Source organism: Hoplias malabaricus, chromosome 7 (genome assembly GCF_029633855.1).
Source record: "Hoplias malabaricus isolate fHopMal1 chromosome 7, fHopMal1.hap1, whole genome shotgun sequence".
NCBI lineage: Eukaryota > Metazoa > Chordata > Actinopteri > Characiformes > Erythrinidae > Hoplias > Hoplias malabaricus.
Window position 1 is genome coordinate 33827942 of NC_089806.1, and position 6631 is coordinate 33834572.

Below are 6631 nucleotides of genomic sequence, written 5' to 3' on the forward strand. Positions count from 1 at the left end.
CAATATGACCATGGAGACCAGTGAATTGATTCTGTAAAGGAATGTTTAAGTCTGACTTTATTAGAGGTATGCATTTGAATGCTATGAATATTTTCATTGTACACTATTTTCTACTGCCTGCTATGTTGAAAGCTATAAATATTATGACAATGTACATTCTTCTTTTTTATATGAAAACAGGTTCAATTTTCATTAAAAAGAAAACCTTTGTCTAAAAAAATGGCGTCTGGGTGTTTTATTTTCCTTAGAGATTGCAGCTGTTCAGTGTGAATTTCTCAGTGTTCTCTATGTTAGCCTTAATTAGCACAGAAAATATGCGCATAATAAATATGTAGCGTGTAAGACTGTCACATCTGATACAATGTAATGCATTACTTTTGCTTGCTTCTTTATTCCTGTTTTTTTCTTTGTTTATTGCATTGCTTTGCATGTTTTTGTTAATATATAAAAGCAGAAGTCTTGCTTGGTAATGAACACACACTGGTGAAATATGCACTGAAACTGCTGAGTGACTGTTTAAGTCTCAGTGGGGTGAGACCAATTGACAGATTTCTGAAATGGTGGCACTACAGATTGCATATATCCGTATATTAAATGGCAAATCATTATTCAATAATTGCAATTGTGCCATATTTTTAAATAATACTGTGCAGTAATAATTGTGCTGATGTTATGGGGTATTAGTGCTGCAAATTCTTGTAAAGTGCTGCAAATTCTTGTAAATTATTCAGTTACTGAATTATTATTTATTTACAACTACAGAACTGGGCGGCACACGGCTCCAGGGTCTTGGAGGTTGTGGGTTCAAGTCCCGCTCCGGGTGACTGTCTGTGAGGAGTGTGGTGTGTTCTCCCCGTGTCTGCGTGGGTTTCCTCCGGGTGACTGTCTGTAAGGAGTTTGGTGTGTTCTCCCCGTATCTGCGTGGGTTTCCTCCGGGTGACTGTCTGTGAGGAGTGTGGTGTGTTCTCCCCGTGTCTGCGTGGGTTTCCTCTGGGTGACTGTCTGTAAGGAGTTTGGTGTGTTCTCCCCGTGTCTGCGTGGGTTTCCTCTGGGTGACTGTCTGTGAGGAGTTTGGTGTGTTCTCCCCGTGTCTGCGTGGGTTTCCTCCGGGTGACTGTCTGTAAGGAGTTTGGTGTGTTCTCCCTGTATCTGCGTGGGTTTCCTCCGGGTGACTGTCTGTGAGGAGTGTGGTGTGTTCTCCCTGTGTCTGCGTGGGTTTCCTCCGGGTGACGGTCTGTAAGGAGTTTGGTGTGTTCTCCCTGTGTCTGCGTGGGTTTCCTCCAGGTGACTGTCTGTGAGGAGTGTGGTGTGTTCTCCCTGTGTCTGCGTGGGTTTCCTCCGGGTGACTGTATGTGAGGAGTGTGGTGTGTTCTCCCTGTGTCTGCGTGGGTTTCCTCTGGGTGACTGTCTGTAAGGAGTTTTGTGTGTTCTCTCTGTGTCTCTATGTGGGTTTCCTCCGGGTGACTGTAAGGAGTGTGGTGTGTTCTCCCTGTGTCTGTTTGGGTTTCCTCCTGGTGACTATCTGTGAGGAGTGTGGTGTGTTCTCCCTGTGTCTGCGTGGGTTTCCGCCGGGTGACTGTCTGTGAGGAGTGTGGTGTGTTCTCCATGTGTCTGTGTGGGTTTCCACCTGGTGACTGACTGTGAGGAGTGTGGTGTGTTCTCCCTGTGTCTGTGTGGGTTTCCTCCGGGTGCTCTGGTTTCCTCCCATGGTCCTAAAACACATGTTGGTAGGTGGATTAGCAACGCAGAGGTGTGTGTGTGTGTGTGTGTGTGTGTGTGTGTGTGTTGCCCTGTGAAGGACTGGCGCCCCCTTCCAGGGTGTGTTCCTGCATTGCACCTAATGATTCCGGGTGGGCTTCGGACCCATTGTGAACCTGAATTGAATAAGCGGTTACAGACAATGAAATCATTAATAAATAAACTATAGATCTTACATTATGCTAGTGCAGACCACGCCCGTAAAGGCTGAACGGGGAGGTGAGCTCAGAAGTCTTTGAGGAGGAGCTCAGAGTGGCTTATGAATGTGTTTGAAGCCAGAACCCACGGATGGATAGATGAATACAAGAAAAGGGTAGAGACAGGGTGAAGGTGGGAGTAAGTATGTCTGACATGGAAATGACAAGAGTTTGCAGGGTATATATCGGGCTGAGAGGAGGCGTTTGGGTGTGGTCCTACTGCCAAAATTATGTTATTACATAACTTCAATTAATTTAACGTGTAATACTGCTTATGTCCATACATTAATATCAGAAATATAAGAAAATGTAAAGGTTTTGTGCAGCTGGCTTTCATTAGAATGAAATTGTTTCTAAGAATGTTTAGACGTGTTAAGTACTGTCCCTGGGAGCATGGGCTGGGGGAGGTTACAGAATACTGCGTACTGATGTTGCTGAATGACGCATTTGTGCTTCATTGCCTTCCAAAAGGAGCAGATTAGTCTTATGTTTCACCTAAGTGTCATCTTAGTCTGAGCGGTGTGTGTGTGTAGGGGTGTGTGTGCATGCCAGTGCAGAAATGAAAGCACAGGCTGTTAAAGAAGAGTGGAGGGATGATGTTAAAATCCTTCTGCTGAGGAAGATGAAAGCACAGTGAAACTCAGAGTTGATCTTCTCCCTCCTCGCCTCACAAAGACTCCTCTGCAGAGACTCGGCTTCAAGATCTTCGCCTGTGTACTTACAAGCTTTGCCTAAGGGGCGAATATTTATGCTCTTCGTTTAAAGCCATATGGCACCCAAGAAGAAGCTACAAGACTTCTATTCACGTCATTACTCTTTAAAGGGGAACGTTTCATTTCTCAGGTCGGTTTTGTCACAGCCAGGTTCTACTTGTATTTTATGGTCTTAATCCATAATTGATTATTGGATGTGTGTGTTGTTTTTGGTACCAAAATTAGTCCTAATTCACTCTGACGCTGCCATTTTCCAACCCCTTTAAGGGTATGTTCAGACGTGTCATTCGGGTCCCATGGTCCAGACCTCCTGGTTTCACACTGACATTTACAGTTAAATCATAGTAATAAAAAAATGTGACTTTTATATTGAGAGACATATGTGAGTTGTCAGCTGGGCTTCACTTCCTACAGTGACTGTGGGTTGCTAAAGCAGGAAAGACATGATTAAGTTTGTTTACCAATTGTCTGTAACCGCTTATCCAGTTCAGGGTTGCGGTGGGTCCGGAGCCTACCCGGAATCACTAAGCACAAGGCAGGAACACACCCTGGAGGGGGCGGCAGCCCCCCGCAGGGTGACACACACTCACACACACACACACACCTATGGACACTTCTCAGTCGCCAATCCACCTACCAATGTGTGTTTTTTGATTGTGGGAAGAAACTGGAGCACCCGGAGGAAACCCACGCGAACACTGGGAGAACACACCAAACTCCTCACAGACAGTCCTCCAGAGCGGGGACTCGAATCCCCAACCCCAGATCCCATGACCAACAAGTACCAACAAAATGGATGCTGAGCCAGAGACCACTGAGTCGGTTTAGCACCCACCTGCTGAATTCACCTGATAGTTGGGTCGGATCGAGGTTGGATTATGTTGTCACCAGAAACAAACCACACCAGAGTTCATCAGGGACCCAATCGAGACCATTTCCTCTAAAGGATCTCAGTATATTTGTTTTCTTCTGGATCTGAGTGTGATTACTATTTTTTACACCTGCCATAAGCAACCGGTGCCAAGGATGAAAACAGTGCAGGTGTGAAAACACTATTACTCTAATAAACCTCGCTAACGTGTCTCATAGCTCCAGGGTCTCGTGGTCATGGGTTCAGCCCTCACCGCATTTCACTGTCTGTGAGAGGTTGGCTGTGTTCTCCTTGTGTCTGCATGGGTTTCCTCCAGCTGCGCTGGTTTAAAAACTGATGGACTGTTATAAAGAACCATTGGCTAATAACATTAAAAATGATAAAGCACCTTTAAAGCAAGTGAAGCTTTTTTAACCTTTAAAAGGTGTTCCACATTCACCTTTTAACAAACAAGGTTCTTTATGGAAACAAAAGTGATTCTTCTATGGTATCGCTCAGAGAACCCTTTGAAGCACCTTGATTTTTAAGAGTGTACTACAGCCCATAACCTCGTGTAACAGATGCTCTGACCTTCGTACTTCACGTGCCATAGTGAACAAAGTGTTACCTCTGTTGGGTACTCATCAGTGCTGAGAACACAGCACTTCTTTCAAACCAGAGGCAAGTGGAACTTGGAAAGGGCGCATTTGCCATAATTGGAGGCTTTACCAGATTGTGTCGGCTCGGATCCTGGTGTGGGCGGACGGTGCTGGGTATTTGCGTCTCGTCTGTGTGTGTCCCTGTGTGTTTGTGCTGTGCCTGGCAGAATGTTGCAGCTTCCACAGCCCTATACCCAGCGCTTGAGGAGAATCAAATATTCATGGAAGACCTGGATTTTCTGTTACTTCCATCTCCCCCAAGTGGCTCCTGTTTATTTCAGGAGGACGGCACTATCGGCAGGGCACCTCTACATCTCCTGACTAATTAAAATTGCATCTCGCCAAATGGACGACAGTGACCTCAAACATCCGAAATGGGAATCGTTATGGGCCGTTAATAACCTGAGGCACTCACTGCAATACCAGTGAAATCAGTCCTCCTGCATTGTTACATGGCTGCTGTGGTCCAGGCTAGCCTCATATACATCCGTCAACCAAAACATTCTGCGCACACTGTCCATTCTCTCCACTCCACTGACCATAGAGGAGCACGTTGTAGTTCTACAAGTACAGAATATTCTGCCGGTTGCTCTGCATACTTTACTAGCCCAGGACCATTGCACTGACATGGTGGAGGTGTGTTAGTGTGTGCTGCGCTGGTGCAAGTGGATCATTTACGAGTGTAAACACTGTGTCCACTCATTGTCCACTCTGTTAGAGACTCCTACCTCATTGGTCCAGCTAATAAAGTCACAAAATGTGTCGCTGCACAGTGTGTACTGGTTGTCCCCTAGTTCTTCATCTGTGGACTCAGGACACTGTTAGCTGGATGTTTTTGGTTGGTTGACTGTTATTAGACCAACAGTGGCACTGAGGGCTTTAAAAACTCCAGCAGCACTGATGTGTCTGATCCACCACCCAAATCATACCTGCTCTGTGGAGGTCCTGAGCCTTTCAGGACAAGGTGAAAGGGGGTACACCAGGTATGCAGAGCAACAACTATGTTACAATCTGTGGATGTAAGATGAGTGGAGCTGATCAAATGGACAATGAGATTTTTCTTTAAGAAAGGTAAAATGCTTTATAATGTTTCATACAATGCATTGTATGTTTTAATTACCTTACTTTTTTTTTTACAAAAACACTTGGAGACTTAAGACCTGTACCACTGCAGCTTTGAAAGCTGAGTTGTTTACCTTTCTTTTATTGTAGCTGCACAGCTGGGCCTACAGTTTTCTCCTTGACCTTTGAATACCTATATTCCCTGAATTTTATATTGTAAGCCCTGCAACCAACAAGCAATAAAGTCCCAGTCTCTAATACAAAGCCGCTTTGCGTATGCCTGAAAATTGTATTTATTTATTAATTTATTTAGTTCTTTTAACCATAAATGTAGGTGTTGTTTGTACTCACTGACACACTGAAACTAAGCATAAGATTAGTCTACTGCTATTATCTGATGTCAGTGACACCTTTTATAAAAATGAACATGGTCCCAAAAAATAGTTAATTCATCTGTGACTTCCGAAAGTAACACCTAAAAGCTGATTTATGCGTCTGTGTTAACTCAAAGCAGAGCCTACACTGTTCCCTGCACAAGTCCCCTACACCATTGTGAGCGTTTATACTTGTGCGCTGCCTGAGTCACTCTGCAGTAACACCATCACACCACTAGGGTGAATCACAAATATCTTTCCCAATATATCAGTAATATTTTATAAATCTGTAAAGTGCAGTATTTAGGGAGCAGAGCGTAGGTTACAGGTGTTGCCAGGAAAGCAACTTATACAAAGTCTGCACCTTATTTCCCGCCTTTTTTATTCGTTTCATGACATCCAAACTAATGCCTGAGGAAGTGTCTCTCCATGAGTGTGCTGTTGTCTGCAGTCTCTGTAGTGTGGAGTAGAAAATGTTTCTGAACATCTCTCCTCAGCTTGCTCCATGTTCCTCTGACTGCGGACCAATCACTGTTGTTGCAGTCTGTATCAACACAATGCATAGTTACATTTCTGGGGTGGTGCACAGAAAGCTACGGTGTATGGTAGGGCATAGGGATTGCATCAGCATGGGAAGCATAAACTGACTTTATGGTCTTCGGTCCAGCTCCTGAAGTCCTAAGTAATTTTCCTCTTTACTGCCTTTAGAAGGCTCAGATAAAAACATGATTCAAAACCCTGCTACTTCTGTTCTGAGTATTCTGATGTTTTTCCAGCTCAAATGCACCAGACCTGATTGAGCTGGAGTGGGTAATCATGGATTTCGACATAGCTGTGAGCTGTGGTTCATTCTCATTTAAAGAAACAGGTGCTGAAATGGGTCATTCTGAATAGAGCTGTTTAGCAATGGGACTGTGCTGTGTTGTTTGCTCCTTGTGGTATTTTCACCAAAGCATGTCATAGATGTTTCATTAAAACCCCACTCTTTTAACTTGTGCAGAAGAGGTGGAATATGTCC